Genomic DNA, 20960 nt, shown 5'->3' with positions numbered 1-20960 from the left:
GGCCATCTTGCTCCGCCCCCCCATCAGAACACACTTTCTTGTTGACTATTGGCCAGAGACTGTCCTCAGCAACTAGAGGCCATCCTTGGTTCTTTGCCATGGGACCCCGTCCATCCTTAGTTCACAATAGTGCTGTTTTCTTCTTCAGTGCAAGCAGCAGTAATCTCCCACTTTGAATTCGTCTGATTTCTTTTAAGGATTCATCTGATTAGATCAGGCCAAACCAGGATAATCTCTATTTTATTAACACAAAGTCAACTGATTAGGGACATTAATTAAAGCTGATATTTCCATTCTGCCAAATAACATAACATGATCACAGACATAATGACCCATTATAGTTATAAATTTCGCTCACACTCCAGGGAGGAGGATTATATTGGGGATATTTAAGCAGAGTGGCAGAATTTTGGAAACCATCTTAGAATTTTGCTTATTAAATCTGTCTTCTGTGCTTACTTGCTGTACATAGAGCCCTTTGCTAGGGGGGTGATGCGCCATAATCTAAAATTAATGAGTATTTTAGGAAGTGATTTTGATAGCGATGGTGTCATTATCATTTTTTTCTGAAAGGGAGCTAATATGACTGTATCATATGATTTCCACAATCCAAAAGTCAAATCAGAAAACATTCTCCCCACCAAAAAATTAAAATAAATGCAGGGGTAAAGGTAGGTATTTATGTAGCAAATAATTTTATTTCTATGATTCTTTTTTTCCTGCTGCAGAAAATGGGTATAAGGTTTCCCTTCTCATTGGGTTGCTAAAAGGATTAAAGAAAATTATTAGAGAAATACCTGATAGATAATAGGTGCCTAACAATTGGAAGGCACTTTATCTTCTTATTCCCTGCACAGAATGCCTTAACTAAATTTTCTAGAAAGAAAAGCTATTTTTAAGGACATGTGGAAAATATTCTTTTGAAAAGCAACAGATGCTTTGGGAAGTAATTAACCAGTGCACATAGAAGAGGACATTTATCAGTCACAGAAAACATTTTGCTTAAAAAGGCAACTTAAAAGAGGCAAAGAGAATGAGAAAACAAAAAAAAAGGACAATTGCAAACTGATTTCTTCCCATAGAAGAGAGTTTAGGGAGGGAATTGTGGTATGGAAAGTTATCAGTTAAGTTCCATATTTTGCAAATGGTAAGATATTAAAAGTCCAGAGGTCTGGAAACCTGATGGAATTTGTGGGACCTATCCCATAAATTACCCCCGAATTACATGTTTCCTAGAATATGTCTTGGTGGCTGGGGACTTCAGGGCTTCAGCATAGGTGCGTAGCAAGACCTTAAAAAATATTACTCAAGTATTTAGAATGCTTGTCAATATATTACTTCTATATGCAAATAGTCAAAAAAGTACATAATTGTGATAGAGTTGTTTTTGTCTTGATTTTTAAGTAACATTTACTGACAGCTTACTTTGGACCAGGTATTGTGCCAAGCATTTTGTATCTATCACCTAATTTAATCCATGGTGAATGTGTACCACAATTATTTCTCTTTTACAAATAAGGAAACTGAGACTCAAAGAAATTAACTTGCCCATAAAAGCTAGCAGAAAAAATAGAAAGGCACAAATCAGGTCTGGAATCCTGTTTTGTGTAAGTCCTAAGCTGTGCCCTGAAGCTCTCTGCCATATGTAATTAAAATAATATGCCCTTAGCATTCTTTTGTTTGAATCTTGGTTGTCAATTAGTAATCACCCTACTCAGATCTCTTCAGGGGACCTTTTCCACAGGGTTTCCTGATTTGAATTCACTGATGTATTTCTATTTTGTGTCCCTTGTGGGCTGGTTGACAAATGAAAGTCAAGAGCAAACTGAAAGAAATTCTAGCAAAAGGAACCTCCAGTGAATGCTACATTTACAAGGATGGAGGCATGCTTATTAGTTTCACCCATGCTCTCTAAAGCATTCACACTTGCTAGTGTGTTACCAGCAAAGCCCATCACAAATGACTATTTCCACTTTGAAATCATCTCTTATTATCTCTGCTCAGTGACTGTGAGCAGGTTTAATCTATTCCTCTCCATTCAAACCATTTTACTCTAACTACGAAATAACATTTCCCATTTTCCATATTCAGGGAAAGGCTGAATCATTTAAACAGAGTTTTGCATGACTTACTTAAAACTGACAGTTTGCATGTGTGGAATTTAAACTCTCTAGAAATCTGGCAAATTCCCTTAGATTTTATTAGTTTGTAATTTTTTGAAAAATGCAATAACACCCTAGCTTGAAAAGGTATTTGTGATACAAAAAAGCTCTCTTAATATCAAAACAAATCTCCTGAGTCAAGGTCAGTACTGAATCTAAATGGTAATTCTCCTGAATCCAGGTATAGAATTGTGGATTCCATACTCGTTTCTTGTTCCAAATCACTTTTACATAAATATGAACTAATTTTCCCTAGGGACTTTAGGAATCTTCTATAACATAGGGATCATATTTACATGAAAGCGAACAGATGTGATTGGAAAGAGATTCCTAGGGTATACATATGTGAGTATTGTCACAGAAAATAATTTAATGTGCTGTTAAAATTATAAACTAAACTATTTTTATGAAGAAGTTTCTTGACAACCCTTTACTCTGCCCTATTTGATTAGATGAAACACAAAAGTTTTACTCAGTCGCTAAGAGAAAACAAATAGAAAGTTAATCAGAAATAGTTGCCCATACAGAATGACCACACAATCTCACACATGAAAGGCATACACTGATTATCAAATGTAAATGGGGATCCAAGTCATCAGATCAGAGAAATTCTAAGTTTTACTTTTTCTATTTGGTGACTATTGGAAAGATTACCTAATGAAGATAATACTTTAAGTTTGCTTACCTGCAATGTGGAGATAATGACAAGTATTTCACAGAATTATAAAGATTAAATAAGATAGAGGCCTGCACGTAGCCTCTCAAAATATAACTGTGCTATGTTCTTCCATTTCCTTCGTAAGTTTGCTTCAATTTCATTAACAACTTACTCACAACCAAATCTCGAATCCAAAACTGGAGTAAACCCTTGAATGTACTTAGTTGTTTCAAAATATTAACTATGAATTGAACCTTGAGCGAAATCAATTTAAATTGTAACTTCTCTTTGTGTTCGTAATTAATTGAACTAAGTCAGAAACAAAGCATCAAAATACTATCCTAATAAAACCTTAATCAAATTATATTTGATCAGTTTAGTTTCATTACCAATTCACTGTTCCATCTTGTAGATGGAACACTCTTTAATATCTAAGATGTATCTCATTTCACTTCTTGTACACTTTTTAATATCTAAAATATGTCTTATTTCACTCCTTGTCACCCAATCTGAATAAATAGCTCATATGATTGATTTGTGTTAGAAATAAATAAGGCCATTTAACCCCTACCACAGTTTTCTTCATCTCTATATGGTAGTAGCAAAGAATACTCTTATCTTTCTAACCAGATATTTGAAATCCTAAGTCAGATAATCGACATAAAATTGCACTGACAAAATATTATATGTTCTAAAATTATTGTTTAACATATAGATAGCCAATATATTATGCTACATCTTTAATGTTAGTAAAATTTAAACACTGCTGCCATTGAAATCCACCAATTTATGATTATTACCCCAAATATAATCATACCTTTCCTAATTATGTTCTAAAAGAATGGTTGTAAAACATTGATAAGGATCGTGTATACTCTGGATATAAAACAAAGTCATATAATCAAGGCCCCAAAGTGTCTCTCATCAGTCTTAACAATGCAAATTATGAAGTAGAATAAAGCAAAAAAGCAGCTTAGATTGACAAAATGTCTTCAACTTTCTTCACTCTCAAAGTACCCTCCTATTCTGGGTTTTACTAAACTTAGGTCTGTCTACATACTTGAGACCAGATCATCATTTTGTTTTACAGTGAGACTGTACTTGTACCATTCTAAGAGATACTGATGATTTGGTAATACCTACCAAATGTATGCTCTAGTAATATGTGAATATTGTAAGAAGGTAGCATACTGAGGTAGTGAACAGTTTGGTCTCAAGAGCTAAACTGCCTGGATTCCCCAGTGGCCCTGCTTTGAGTCTCTGAACAGATCATTTGACCTCTCCTTAACTACTTTTCCTCATTTGAAAAATAGAAATAATTATAACAATCTAATTTGTAGGATTTTAGGAGGGCTAAATTAGATAATAAAGTATACTTAAAACTACTTCTTAGATAACTATCTAAATATACTGAGAATTAGCATTGTTTGTTAGATTATCTCATAGAAAGATACATGTTAGAGTGATTTTTCACAATGCCTGCAGCTCGTTCACTTCAGAGACAACCAGGTGATTATTCTAGTGGAAGTGATGGTGTTTTTGGTCATATTTATTGACTTTCTCATATACACATTGGGAACCAATAGTGACCAAAACATGACTTTCATTTGATGAGATACCAAGGTAATTGTTTTAAATTTTTACAAAAATTAACAAGTGTTGTCTTCCTTCAACATATAAGATAACATTTCTCATTCCTCTTTTGATTTGATGGGGTCATGTGACTATAGCTAGTCAATGGAGTGTGAGAGTTACTATCATGTGTCACTTTCATGTTGAGGCAGTGAAAACGTTTGTGCAACATTCCAACGGTCTCTTCCTCTTCTGAGGTTGAGTGTGAAGGCAAAAATGGAGAGCCATGATCTAGCAGCCTGGATGTATTACATCTGTGCATCTGTGCTAGTGAGTTGTCAGCAGAATTTGTGTGAGTAAGAAATAAACTTTGTGTTATGTCACAAGAATTTTAGGATTATTTGTTGTCCCAGCATAAACTTAGTCCATCTTACAAATACACATGTTTTGTTAATAAAAGTCATTTTATTATTTACAGATATTATGTTTTCTGATAAATCTGTTCCTAGTAAGTGGGCCATACTCTTGGCCTACTTGTTTTAAGACTAGTAGAAAATAGTCACAATTGATAAACACAACTATTTTCCTATTGAGAATGAAAGAAACTAAACATGATGATCTCATGAAGAGTCAGCTTCCACTTCTGAGATTGAGTATTATAAGTGTAATTTTTCATGCTCACTACAAATACAGTCGCTATCACAAAAAACTACAAAGTATAAATATAGTAGAAAAATAAAAATATTTACCACCATGATTATGCCCCCCCTCTGTCAAAAACTCTGAAGGGTCTGAGATTTTATCTTATTTGCAAACTAAAAACTTAATTGCCACAGTTTTATGGCAGATGGCAGAATACATAAGAGTCCTGGGTCAGAGAGAAAGAACTTTGTTACTTATCGCAATAATAGTGTCTAGAGTATCAGCATTTGTGTTGGTGCTCAGAGCCTTAAATTCCATGGAATGTTACAAACAAAAAGACTACCTGGTGTGTACAAATGTGATATGTGTTTATAGGAAAGGAACCCAAGCTTAGAGAACTCAAATCCTTGATGATAGACAGTGAAACTCCCTGGTCATTGCCTAGCATGGAATGTCATCTTTACTATATTGTGCATTAAACAAACCTACACTTTTCTCTGGAGGGAGACATTATTGCTGTCTTCCAAGGCTATTTGCTGTACAAACATCCTTGAAAAGATACGACAGAACAAAATGAGGCAGTGTCTTTGCCTGTAAGACACACAGAAATGTGAGGAACTTGTGAAAAATTGTCAAAATATATACTCTTTATTCCTACATTGTCTTTGCTTCTAACAAATTTTTCTATGAGTATGATGCTTCCTTGACCACTCTAATGTATCTGAGCAATATAGGTGAACATAAATCATTTTGTTTTGTCTCCTGTAGTATTGAAAGGCTTATATTGACAGGGATTCACATAGCAGAATGAAGTCAACCTACAGTGCTGACCTCAACAATGCTTCCTAGGGTCCTGAAATCAACAAGTTGAATGAGTTGAAATGATTAGGGTATAACTTAGAAATCCATGTAGACTTCTCCTTAAGAGTCTACGTCGACATTTTCATTTGGCCTATGACATTAATCCAGGTACAGAAGGACCTCTTAGTTATTGCACAAAACTGGTTTGCAGAAAGAAAGTCTAGGATAATTTAATCATCCATAACAACCCCGGACAGTGAACCTGACCTGCATGTATTTCAGGGCCAAGGTGTTGTCATTGGTTGCTTCATTAAGAGTCAGAAACAAATTTTGACCAGTTTTTCTAATTGAATAACCTCTATTAGGACACTAAATTATATCCATTGGAATAACTATTTGAAGAGCACACAGAAATAATACATTAGTTTTCCCTCCAAGAAGTAATCTGAGTAACCAACAGTAACCTTACTTTAGAGCAATCTCTGTAGTCACGTGAGGGCTACATGGCATATTGGTACTATTTTCTTAAATACTGGAAGGTCTCTATGGCTACTCCTAAAGTGAAATCACCATGTTCTTAGGAGGAATGCAAGCTAATATCCAAATTCCACTCACAAATTGCAGTCTCAAGAGTATACATGGTACCCCTGGGGGAAAAAAAAGTGATTTCTTTTTTACCTTACGTACAGAACTTGCATGAATCGGAGGACACAGATTGATGGTACCTTCATCATAGACTTAGATGACTGGTGGCCATCGGGTACCTGAAGGGATTGCTTGAGGAAAGTCAGTTTAACCTGTTCTGTTTGCTTATGCCAACAGAACAAACAGTTTGAGTGACATGCACCTGCCTCACAGAAAGACAGAGTGTCATGTACATGAATGAGGATAGGGAAGACATCCCGATCTTTTGATAGATATTTTGCATCAGGAGGGTCAATAGTTGGGACTATCTCTTATTTTCAATGGACTTTTTCGTAAGGTTAAAGGAAACATGTTCAAATCATGGTCAGCCTAAATCTATGCATTATTCTATGTCTTATAATTTTTTAAAAAATAGTGGCAATTTCTGTCTTGTTTTATGTGATTATTAAAGACATTCTTCCCTTAATTTGTAGCCTTATAAGTTAAAAGTTCATATCAAATCATTTGAGAAAGGATACTACATTCAAAGTTGCTAAATCATAGACTATTTGATAAGACCACCTAACAGTCTTTAGGGTATTTTGCTGCTGCTAATACTGCTGATAATGATGACAAATAATGACTAAATTTTCTTTAACATTTTTCTATACTGACATTTTGTGAGATATTTTTGTAGTTTCAATAATTCTTATTGAATACACTTTGCCCCATTCCATATTTACTTCCAGAGGATAGGTTAAAATTAAAAACAAAGGGATGTATTGAGACTAGTTTTGACATGATGAGATATATATATATATATATATATTTTTTTTTTTTTTGAGATGGAGTTTCACTCTGTCGCCCAGGCTGGAGTGCAGTGGCGTGATCTCGGCTAACTGCAACCTCCACCTGCCAGGTTCAAACAATTCTCCTGCCTCAGCCTCCCGAGTACCTGGGACTACAGGCACATGCCTCCATGCCCGGCTAATTTTTTGTATTTTCAGTAGAGACGGGGTTTCACCATGCTGGTCAGGCTGGTCTTGAACTCCTGACCTCATGATCCTCCCCCGCCTCAGCATCCCAAAGTGCTGGGATTACAGGTGTGAGCCACTGGGACCGGGCTACATGAAGAGATATTTTATCTCTTAGAATTTGTACTTTTCCTGGCAACCCTGGGAGCTCAGGCTTTACATGTTGCCAGAATCTCTATGTTACATGAGATTTAAGCTTGTCTCTCAATTAAAAGTTGGCTTTGTCTGGAAGGTCCAAGGAGAAAAGGCTGATCATAAATTTTTTTTTTATTTAAGCCTTAGGTCAGATGCATCATATTACTGTTTTGGGCTGCACATAATTTAACTACATTTAGAAAATGAAGAGTTCCTTACAGATTGTAGAATCCATGCTAGGTTTTGCATTAGGCTGTTTTTGTATTGCTGTAAAGAAATACCTGACTGGGCAATTTCAAAAGAAAAGACACTTAATTGGCTCATGATTCTGTGGGCTTTATAGGAAGACTAGTGCCTGAATTTGCTCAGCTTCTGTGGAAGCCTCAAGAAGCTTACAATTATGGCAGAAGGTGAAGGTCGAACAGGCATATCACATGGCCAGAGAAGGAGTAACAGGAGAGAGAGAGAGGTGTGCCACACACTTATAAACAGCCAGATCTTGCAAGCACTATCACCAAGGGGATGGTGCTAAGCATTCATGAGAAATCCGCCCCTACATGATCCAATCACCTCCCACCAGTTTCCATCTCCAATACTGGGAATGACAACTCAACATAAGATTTGGGCACATATACAAATTACATCAATGTTTCTCACTGTACAGCAATCCTTTTACCTTGGTTTTCTATGTCAAACCCATCAACCTTTAATGATTTATGACTAAAGCACTGATAGCTACTGGGAACATTTAGAGCTCATGTGCCCTATCTCTGTTCCATGGAATATCACCCTCTGCTATACTGGTTTAAATAAATATTTCACATGAGCAGACATAAGATCACATTCAGCCCAGACATGATTTCTCTTTCTTTTACTTCCCAAATTGTTATGGGCTAAAGTCAAAGCTGTTATATGTGTCCAAAGTAGTATAAAATATGTATGCAGCATTTAAGACATTCCAAACATTTCTTTTTATGGTTTCAGACCAATGTATCCATTAATTTGCTCTTTGGTCTGAGCTTTTGCCATAAAAGTCTTAGACCAGGTAAACATCCATGTTTTCTATTTTTCTTCAATTTATTTATTATTATTATTATTATTATTATTATTATTATTATTATTATTAGCAAACAGTGACTGCTGGAAGCCCCTAGAAATGAATGCCAACCTAGTTTACAAAAGGCAGGGATGATGTCAATCAATATGCAGAATTGTTCAACTTCTTTTATCTTTGCAGAGCCACCTAGTGTAACTGAAATGGTAAACCTGAATAGGCCTTTAATTGGATGGAGCTATTATGGATCCTAGAGCTAGCAATGCAGACTAAAAAATAGTGTGTGCTTTGTCTTCACCAAGATAAAATGTACTTCAAAGGCAAAAATGAAGTTGCTTGAAGTCAGTTATTAGCTCAGCCAGATTCATTTTCAATAGCATATCTCAGCGTGTTGCTTGTCTTCTCAAAGGTGGTCCTTTCTGGCCATTAAGAAAAAGTAGTAAAGCATCCCTCCTGTCTTCCATACAAGTTGATTGTTAAATGTAACCAAGGAGACTATAAAAGGCTTCTAAATGGGAGAAAAAACTCAGCCTGAATGCCTCTGATTAATCCTTGATGTCCCAGTTTTCTCACCTATAAATTGGAGAACCTAATTTCTATTGAAACCACTACATTGTGGTTGCTGTAAGAATTAAATGGGATAATGTCTGTGACAGTGCTTTACAAATTGGAAATCCCTCTACAAATGTATGGATTATTATACTGTTTACCCTCCATAAATGTATAGATTATTATACTGTTCACTGGCATTTTTTAAAACAAATCCTCCAAATATCTTCACAACTTGAAGAAAGATTTGAAAGAGTTCCCATTTTTTCAAAATCCTGTTAGATCATTTTTCCCCTTTGATTTCACTTGTGATATGAACTTATGCAATTCCGGTCCTGATAGCTACTCAAGCAGTAATCTTAGCATAGCCATCAGTAAAACTTCATATACAACCTTGTGTAAAATTCTGTAATCTCAATGTTTTATTCCCATCTTATCTTGATAGAGACATGAATATATAAAAATTTTATCTGAAAATTACAAACTAGTGTGAAATTCCTCATTGTATCACTGTTTCAGAATTTTTCATCTGTGGAAAAAACAGTTAATCACTCTGTCCACTTAAACTACAATTTGGCCAGTGATGAATTTTGACATTATGCTGACTGGAGTTGATCCATAGATTATTATTGATATGTGTATGTATGTTCATATCTGTGCCTATGTGCATAGTGTATGTATGTGTGTGCAAGAGAGGGAAAAAAAGGAAGTTGAAGTAAACATCTTGGGTAAGTTCATATAGCACATAAATTGATTTTTCAGGTACTGAGTACCTGAAATGCACTAGGCATAGAAAATATAGGAGCAAGAAATTTTCCTGGCCCTTAAGCAGCTTTTAGCCTAGAGGTCAAATCAGAGAATTCCTTCCACATTTCCAGTTTCATTAAATGAGATGTTTAGATCATGTGATAAAGTTACTAAAAAAGCTAAAATAGTGAGATTCTACTAAATTTTTACATGTAAATCTTATTTAAGAGAAGAAATTGGTTATCTTGAAGACTGGATTCAGCAGACTTGACCCTCAAAGAGGGGATGTTTCCATTAAGAAAAAGGGGCACTGTCTTTCTTCTTGAAAGGATCAGTTAACCAAAGCAAAACTTCAGTTCTTTGGGGGCGAGAATGTATCTTTTCCATCATTAGAAATCAACGAGAAAAATACTTCAGTGGGAAAAGAATGATAGATGTAATTTTCATCCGTTTTGCCTTTATTTATTTGTCCACCATTTATTCACAGTCCCAAATCATAGCTAGATCCAGGTGGACAACCCAGGACCCCTGCCCCGGTGTGGGGCAGCCATTTGGCAGAAGTCTGTGGACAAGTTCTACAGAGTTAATCCCTGATGTATACTTAATCTTAGTTAATCTAAGACACTTAAAGAGTATCTTGCTGATGACCACTTGTTTTTTTTTTCCTTTGCAGAATAGTGTCACTTTATTCCACATCTAGGATGGTTTATCCTTTCACCTAGTAAATAAAATGTAGGAGGGGGCCTTTGTTTTGGACCAAGCTCCTGCACTAGGCTATAACAGACCAGATCAAAAAAGAATAGTGTAACTCCAGAATGGAGTCACTGATGCCATGTGCCAGATAATCAAACGGAACTTAGAAAGGGGCCAGTTTAAAAACAAACAACAAAAACAAAAACAAACAGGAGAGTCACTGCAATCAATTTAAAGAGGCACAGTTAACCAGAGCCAGCATGATAAAGAAGCCATCTTTGCTTTCACCCTATAAGAAAAGTGACTTTCGGCCGGGCGCGGTGGCTCACGCCTGTAATCCCAGCACTCTGGGAGGCCGAGGCGGACAGATCATGAGGTGAGGAGATCGAGACCATCCTGGCTAACACGGTGAAACCCCAGTCTCTACTAAAAATACAAAAAATTAGCCGGGCGCGTGGCGGGGGCCTGTAGTCCCGGCTACTCGGGAGGCTGAGGCAGGAGAATGGCGTGAACCCGGAGGCGGAGCTTGCAGTGAGCCTAGATGGCACCACTGCACTCCAGCCTGGGCGACAGAGCGAGACTCCGTCTCAAAAAAAAAACAAAAACAAAAACCAAAAGAGAACAAAAAACAGAAAAGTGACTTTCAACAATGTTTCCTTCTCTTTATTTCCGCTTTCTTCAGCTTTTTTGTCTGTAAAGCTCACTTCCTCTGCTCAGCTTAGTTGAGTGCCTTTCTATAATATTTTGTAAAATGAATGCTACTGGACTCATGAATTGCTAATAAAAGCCATTTCCATCTTTAAAATTCAACTCGTTAAAATTTTGCTCTTTGACACACTCAAGCCTGCCCTTCTTCTTATGTTTTTTATGTTGAATAACTTAATCTTTATTACAGCACTATCATTTCATGAACAAATTTTGATTTTCCTTCTTTTCAGCCCAAAATTTTTACCAAACACTGAAATGTAATTGTTTAATTACTGCCAAATTGGACTTAATTTTCAGGACATGTTACATCAGAGGTTTGTCATCTTCTACCCTCCTCACCAAAACTACTTATTTTTAAAATATATAACCTATTTATAATTAGACTGACTCTGGTGAAAGTGAAGATACTGATTTCAAAGCCCTGCCACTCATTCCTTTGTATCCTGTAGGTTATAGTTGGAAAACTAGCAAACCAGACTGTTTTAACATCCTCCTGCTTCCACCTGATCGCTCTTTCCTTTAGAGCAAGCATTCTTGATGGTTTCTCAGAATTCAAAGTAATGCATTATATCATATCATTCCACACTTCTAAATATATTTAACATTAAACCTCAAATCTCCCCAAATCTGATGCTTCAGTCAAAAGATGAGTCACTCTTCTTAAAACATGTCCTGTATGCTCTGACTACCAAATCATGCTGGAAGGCAAAGGCAGTGTCTCCTTCAGAACTTTTATCCTTCATAGCACCTAAAGTTCTGCATCTACTCACTTCTTACTAAATAAATGTTACACTATTGTTTATTATCATAATGGCCTGTATCACTAATCCATGCATTTTATTATTAAATGTATAGTTACTGAATGGCCATTGTATGGCAGGACTATTTCTAGGTACCATAAAGAGTTTGTTCTCTAGAAATGTAAATTATCTGTTACAAGTTAGATCGCTTAAGAGCATGTGGTATGTGGAATAATGCTGTCTTTGTTGGTGCAATTCTATAACCTCCATGGAAACAATATCCCATATTGTCCTAATGATATCTCTGGTGATGTGTTAAGTTTTATTGTCACCTCATTAAAAAAGGGCAGAACTTTAAAAAAAAATAGTTAAATTAGTAGCTACAATTTTGGGGCACGTCTTGTGTATTAGAAACATTATATTACATGCCTTATAGAGTTGTATCTTTACTCTCATTTTATGAAGGTGCAATATAAAGGTTCAATAGCTCAACATTTTGAATCCAAGGTTTGAACCTTATTCTTATTGCTCCATTCTTTTGGTGTTTCCCCCACTCTACAAGTTTCCTTTTAATAGTGCTCTGAAGCAGCCCCTGGTGAGTTCTAATTCCAGGAGAACATTCTGTTCCCCTTCCACCTCCTTTCACGTTCCCCTTCGCGGGGCATCACAAGAGACCTTGAAGGTTGAGACTTGGTGCGCATTCCTCTCTTATAATGAGAAGCTTGCTGCGAAATCTATCATAGCAACTGAAAGATACTAGTAAATGTTTTCCAAATAAAAATCCCTCAGTGAGTCAAAGAAAAAAAGGTATAATTTTCCGTTGGTAAACGCAACATGCACAAGTTATTTGAAACAGCTGGTTCAAGTGGAAATGAATGACTTCCCCAGGGTCACAATCTGACAGTAAGTGCTTGCTGCTTACATGTGTGGAAGAGGGAACGGGGACAGATATTGTAACAGAGCAGAACAATTTCTCCGCCTCATCAGTTCACGAATATTTGAATGGAGAGGGTGTGATCTGCAGAGCTTCTCATAGCTTTACTTTTTATTTTCCCTCCAGTGTTCTTATCTAGTGACTATCCATCATATACCTACTATAACATAGGCATGATGCTAGGCACTGTGACCACGGAGCTCAATGTGATACATTTCCTTGCTTGTTTGTATTATTCTTAAAATTATGATGCAACTGTATTAAGCAAAGTAGAGCAGGTGTCATTGTTTATACAGTGAGAGAGAGTGAAGAAATAAGGACATCTCAGTCTTCCCACTCTCTATGACTGTACTCTGTGCTACTTGAATAAAGGAATGATAGCTTTTGGAGAGAGCCCCTGAGCTGGATCTCCATATAGTTTTCCAAGGGCTTTAACTCATTTGCTGTCTTATGCAATCCAGTAAACAGTTTTGAGCACCTATATGAGATGCAACACTCTCTACTCATGTGCATTTTCAAGTAAGGCATTTTATTCTTCTGCACCGCAGACTATCTTTTGCTAAATGAGAACACTTTAGTACCGCAGCTAAGAAATATTTACCAAAAATATTCAAAAGCTCTACCTGGTAATGGTTCTGGTGAATGAGACCTCTACAGATAATCAAGTATGGTAGTTGTTGCTCTTCTTATGTCTGCTTTCTACAACCTGTCTCAGAGACAGTCAATTGCGTGGGGCAACAGAAATCTGATCTGTTTATGCTTACATACAAAGCTGCCAGAAAGTCAGGGTCACAGATTTCAGTTTCTGTGAGTGGGACACAGTGATAACTTGGCTCTATCAAGCTGAAGAATATGAAGGTGTATATAGTCATGCTTCATGTAATTACAGGAATGCATTCTGAGAAATGCATCATTAGGTAATTTGAATTTTGTGTGAACATCGCAGAGTGTGCTTATTCACACCTAGGTGGTATAGCCTACAATAGACCTAAGTTATATGATATAGCCTATTGCTACTAGGCTACAAAACTGTGAGGCATGGTCATGTACTAAATATTGTAGAAAATTATAACCCAATGGTAAGTATTCATGTATCTAAATATATCTAAACATAGAAAGGGTACAGTAAAATATGATATTGTAATTTTATAGGACCCCCATCATTTATGTGGTCTGTTGTTGATAGAAACAACATCATTATGCAACGTATGACTGTATTAAACCAAAAAGGAGGAAAATAAATCATCAATTTTGAAATCACCCAAAAGAAAGGGGGCTGAAGACTAATGTAGGCGGTAAAGAGAAAATTGAAGTAGGAGAATCCCACTTACTAAGGACTTTTATAATGCCAACATGATTTATTCACAGATGGGAATCCAGAAAATAACACAAAATAAGCTAGAAGAGATAATAAGAAGAGACAATCACTTCTAGCATAGTGTGTAAATGAGAGGGAGGGAAGACATTCTTAGTTCAGAGCTTAGGGTGATGGTAAAGTCTCAATGAGATGGATTTGTTATTGATGACAGCCTCTAATATGTAGCAGCAGCTCCTTCAGTTTCATTAGAGTGCTGAGAAATATGTGATTTGTGAGAATGCATTGTGACACCAAGAGGCAAACTAGAATCTTGGAGGAAAATATCCAAATGCACTTTTCCTTGATCCTCTATATGCAAAATATAATGATGTCTGAAGAGTGTGTTTGTTTGTTTATTTTTTTGTTTTTAAAGAAAGTTGGAAACTTGGAGTTGTTTGGAAGAAATAAGCCCTGGATAGACCAGCAAATCAATTGATGACTAGGAAAGGATGGGAAAGATGATAAGGTCTCAGCTCTCATGTGGAGGAGTGGGAGAATGGAGAACTCCTCATTCATTTGAAGTAAAAGAGCTGAAGATTAGCTTGAGAACTGGTGGTTAGTCTTGCCTAATTTCTGGAAAAGGGACTTATTTACAGTCAAGCACCAGTAAAGGGAAATTTATGGTAAAGACAAGCAGAGTGTATAAGATTCAAATGGTTAGAATTGCAGCCCACCTTTGCACCCCTGAAAATGGGAGCAGGAACCACAGCAATTGCAATGATGCTCCATACATGTACTATTGCTTTTTATTTTCCAGCTTCCTTAACTAACTCACTGTTTTATTCTTCCTCAAACTGTAAGACAGACACCCCTCCTAAACCAGCAGTGAGTAGAGATAACTTGTGATTAATTCCATTCCAATAAACTACTAGAATGTCAATTAACCCAGAAGTATTGCAATAAATAGTAGAGTTTAATAAATAGTAGAGTTGAATTCAAATTTCTCTGAAGCTGGACAATGTGAGTAGCAAATTATGATAAAAGAGGGAGCAGTAGGCTGATGAACCAGTTGTGGTGTCAATAAGAGACATAGCACTATATGTACTCTTAGATTTCAACTGACACATGCTGTTTGGCAATGAGTCTGTTGTTGGTGGGCAACAGGAATATGAATATAAACTTCAAGTCCTTTGAAAACTGTCCTCTAAATCTCAGAAACAAATCAGATTTTAGGAAATCCTAGGAGAGAGATAATACGGGTCAACAGTTTATGACCTACTCATATATACACAGAAACTCGTACAAAGGAAGAAAGGCAAAATTATGACAAAGGTAACCCCACCAGGATAGACATTTTAAGTGATACTTGTTATAGATACATGAGGGGCTGAGCAACAATCGTCAGGGAATGTCATAATCCCTTGGGCTACCTGAGTCTATTTTTGGCCCAGATAAACAGATTTATTCTTTACATGGGGACACAAGACATTACAAACTGTCACCAGTAGGCCAGTTCCAGTCCTTGATTTAGCTGCACAAAAGAATTTGAGAGTGAGTTCAAAGTTAGAATGAGCAAAGAAGTTTATCGCAAGGCAAAAGTACACTCTAAGAGGAAAAGAAGGCTGCTTAAAAAGAGAGACAGTAGCTAGTGCCTTAAGAGGAATTTCTTGTATGGGAGTTTTACATGCATATGAAATACTGGTGAGGTCAAGTATGCAGAGGTGAACCAGAAGTTGACGCATGCGCTCAGGATCTACATGCGCTAATGCACATCGCAAGTATCATTGGCACATAAAATCTCCATGTAGGAGGGTGTTTTCACTATTAAAATAAGAAAAAGTTTGCTATACACTAAACTTTGAGCCTAGCTGTACATGTGGGATCCAGGAGAAGTGCCTTGCCCTCTCTTCCAGGCAGGAATTTTTAGCTAATAGCTTCTTGGACTTTTAGTGCTGCTTAATTGGCTGGAGATTGAGCCAATCTACATCAGGAATAAGCGGCTTTTGTTCTCTTTATCAGTCTGTACTAGGTATTGGGAACCTGTAGCCATCTGATATTCTGCTGGTGTTGCTGCTGGTGCAGGCAAAAAGAGCTAACTGTGAAAGGGGCCCACTGGGCTTCACTCAAAGAGACAAGTCAGTATGGCCTCCTAACTTTACTTAAAATGCTTCATAACCACTATGCCCAACATTTTAAATGGGCTCTGGAGGCCACAATGATTTAACTGCAGACCTAGAACGTTATCATGTATTTTTTCGTTAGATCATACAGTGATCCAACATCATGTAGACGAATGGTTTCCAAAATATGTTTCCCAAACCAGCAGCCTAACCATCACTTCTAAGCTTGTTAGAAATGTAAATCATGAACCCATCCCAACTGAATGAATAAAAATCTCTAGCTGGAGGAGACAGGGGCAGGGATGTTTTTATATATGCTAAAGATTGAGATGTATTGATATAAAAATAGCTTTCTTAGCATTTCACTCTTCATTCAACAAGGATTTATTTTGTATAAAGCACTTTTCTGAAAACCAGACAGTCAGTGATGAACAAGGTAGACATGGCTCTGCCTTTATGAAGCTGAGCAAACTTTAGCAGTGGAAAAAATTGTTAAGCAATGACTTTTTCAATTAATTATTTCATTGCAATTGTGGTTAATGTGGTAAAAATAATGATTTTTGAGGTATTTGAGAGCATATGATGGGAAAACAAACAATATCTTTGGTATATCTTGGCATTGTGATGGTGTATGTAAAATAAACACACAATTTCAGATAAAAACCATGAAGATACAATAAAATGACTTCATGTGATGCCAGCATAAACCACAGGATGACCTTTCATAGACAGCAAACTGAAGACGAGAAGACCTATGTGGAATTGTAATACTGGCTCCAAGACATTTCTCACACTTAAGCTTCTCTCTCTTTAAATAATATTGAGTAATTCAATGTAGCAGATATCAGAATCTATTTTAACATCAAGGGATAATTTAACTCCTTCCTGTTGCTCCATACAATGATTCTTAAATTGACTTGGCATTCACACACCTCAACAGAAATACAAGGATGCTGGGGTTTGGGAGTTAGCATAGGACATGTGCAAAGGCACAATGGGATAGAGCTTAGATTCCATCATGGAGTGAGGTACAATCCCCACTCCTGCAGTCCCCAGTGAGCACTCCACAATTCCATCCCATTAAGCTAAAGGAACTCTTTAGATGAGATAGATAAAGAATAATGAACTGAAATAAATTGAAATGTACTTGCCAAATATTTTTTTATAGATTCATTTTTTTTCTATGAACCCCTCAGTTCTTCAAACGTACTATTGAAAATAGTGAAAAGAAGAGTCTTTTTTTTTTCATCCTGATATTTTTCTCTTTTTAGAGGGAGTGGAAATTCTTTCAAAGCTGAAATTTCCTATTCTTCCATATTATGAGGGACTTCCTCTCTTTTGTCATCCTCCTCTATTTAGATCAACATTTCATTTTCTGTTATGTTCTATTTGATTACAAACCTTATGGTGCCAGTATAATATTTTAATCATTTTTATTTTGTAGCACAGTACGTGATACATGCTAGAGTCTTAATAATGTTGTATTTGGCATATAAATGAATTAACACTGAATGTGTGTTGCTTAATCTACCATTTGGCAAGTTTTTAGAAAGAGTTGGAGTGATGAAGATGAACTGTTTATAAGGGTGGATTCAGACCTGGATTATGAAATGGGATTGTGATGAATCCAAGGGATTTTGTTTTTTATTAGGATTGCAATTGACCTGGTGTCACCTCCTTTCTCCTCATAGCACATAACACAATTTAAGTTAAGTAATTACTGACACGATGAATCTCCTTCTCCTCCACTAAAGTATCAGCTCCACGAGAATAGAGACAGCTTATTTTACATTGCTTTATTCCAGAAATGCAGTACTCCTACAACAATGTTCTGAATATAGAAAATGCCGGGTAAATATATGTCGAATGATATCTTATCTTGGTTTCTTTGAGAAGTTGCCCCTGAGGCAAGGATTCAAGCACAAATATTTCATTTGGGAGCCGAAGGAGACATCTGCAGAAAATTTAGAGAATCAGAAAAGGAAAAAAAAAAAAAAACACACAGTTAATAGAGGATATGCTATTAAGACTATACACTAGCCCCAGCACACACCAGTTCATTTTGCTCCATTAAGGAAAGAAAAAGGTGGAAGCTCAGCTCCCCACTGGAACCGTTTGACACAGCAATGAGGGTTCTGTGTTGAAGGAGAGGGCTAAAAAGTCCTGCCTCTAATTGCTTTGGTCATTCTCCTTGGTGCCAGGTGGTTTTGGGGGATTCCGTTCCCCACCAGCTCTCACTGACTACAAAGATGAAGGAGAGTAGGATGCTGTCTTCCCTGACTTGCACCCTTTGCCGCCGAGTGGGAGTGGAGACTCAGCTAGCCACTGGACTCTGCTGACACCGTACCCACTGACTGCTTCTGCTGAGTAGGAGAAGAGACACCAGCTCCCAGCTCAGACCCAGGTACGCTACCTTCACTTGCTAGGGAAACAGAGTACCACCCACTTGCATTGAGCCAGAGATGGAAGATTAGCTCATTGCTAGGCACCGTTATCACCAGGCAGAAAAATTATAGCACCATTATCTGTTTTCCCCAGTTGCCTGTTGGTGGGGTGGGATATTGACAATTAAATCAGTCCTCCAGAAACCATGAGGGGTACAGGGTAGTTTTCCACAGGTGTTCTGCTTGACTAGGCCAATGTTTTGCTGAAAAGGTTTTTTGCTCTCTTAGGCCATCCCTTCTTTGATCATTTAGCTAGGCTTAACAGGCTTTCTTGGAGCTGCTTTTGCTAGGTTGACTGTTCTAGATTGAAGGCACCCAATATGAATATATGAGAGCTAATAAGTAAACCCAGGGAATTCACCACTGTACTACTGTGTCATTTCTCAACATCCCTAGACACCTCTCCTTCTTTACCATTTTCTACTCTTCCAACTTCCTATGTTTTGTGTGTGTGTGTGTATGTGTGTAACAAATGGACTACTTCGTCTGGGCCAGAACCAACAATCCCCTCAAATTATCTTTGAAGCCCTAATGTTTATGGAAAACTTCAAGCATACATTCCAATGAGTTTAACACTTGTCTTCTATTTACGTTATTTATTCTCCTATACGGTTAGAGAGTTAGGTGAGTGGAAAAAAATTATCTCATTTTAAATGAAGCCACTGGTGGAAGTTCTTATACATGTTTCACTTGCAATCTTCCTAGCTGGGTTTCTTTTTTTATGAGGGAAGATAAAGAAAAGATATTACAGCATATTTCACATGGTAAGTTTTTGAAACTGTTCTTAATATCTTTTCTCGGTCTCTGGGTTCAGGGTACACACAGGTGCCATGTACTCTATTTTTCAGCCTCATTTATTTAGAAATTAATCTCACACTCAAAATCCAAAATCACTTTCTATTCCCAACTGCAGTGACCTAAAAAGTTTCCCTTAAATATGACTCCGTAGACGTATTTATATTTAATCAAGCCTCTTTACCGACACTCCTGGCTACAGCTGCTGATTCTGCTGCTGACAAGGGCAGGAAGGACTTTGAGGAGAATATTATGGGACCTAGCTAATTCAAGGCATAAGCTTTTTTTTTTTTTTCTATGAACCCCTCAGTTCTTCAAACGTACTATTGAAAATAGTGAAAAGAAGAGTCTTTTTTTTTTTCATCCTGATATTTTTCTCTTTTTAGAGGGAGTGGGAATTCTTTCAAAGTGATCACACAGGGGTCAAATGACGATGATTTATCTATAGCATTATAGTTTCTAGTAATGTAGCATACAAAACAGAAATCCAAGAAAGAGGAAGAAATAAAAACAACCACAGTCACAAGAACACTGAAGAAAATGCATCCAGATTGTTTTAGTCTTGATTTTCTAAAGATGCTCTTATGAGTAAAACATTTATTTAGTTCTCTATAGGTTACAGGTAACATATGGAGTCAATGAGTACCCAGTGTATTTGGGTTCAAATCCTCATTGTCCCACTTACCGCATGTAAATTTTGTCAAATCATTTAATGTGGGAGACTCAGTTTTCTTATCTGTAGGATGGTCATAATAACAGCGCCTACTTCATAGATTGATATGAAGACAAAGAATTAATAAATGTGAAGTGCAAAGAATGGTGCTTGGCAAGACGTTTATGCTCCAAAAATGCTGGTTGTTTTCAGTAATCACCAGGGCAAAGATTTGCTATAATTTTGTCAACTCTTGCAATGCTTTTTGTAAATCTACCCCACTTATGGAGTTATCAGAGATGTCAAAGAAAAACAAATCATAGCCTCTGACACCAAAGAAGTTATTTTCCTTTTTTTTCTTTTTATGTACTTATCTTTATTGAAGAATTTTATTTTTTTTATTTTTATTTTTTTATACTTTAAGTTCTAGGGTACATGTGCATAACGTGCAGGTTTGTTACATATGTATACTTGTGCCATGTTGGTGTGCTGCACCCATCAACTCGTCAGCACCCATCAATTCATCATTTATATCATGTATAACTCCCCAGTGCAATCCCTCCCCCCTCCCCCCTCCCCATGATAGGCCCCAGTGTGTG

Source organism: Piliocolobus tephrosceles, chromosome 13, assembly GCF_002776525.5.
Source record: "Piliocolobus tephrosceles isolate RC106 chromosome 13, ASM277652v3, whole genome shotgun sequence".
Taxonomy (NCBI): Eukaryota; Metazoa; Chordata; class Mammalia; order Primates; family Cercopithecidae; genus Piliocolobus; species Piliocolobus tephrosceles.
Note: the sequence above shows the minus strand (reverse complement) of the source record.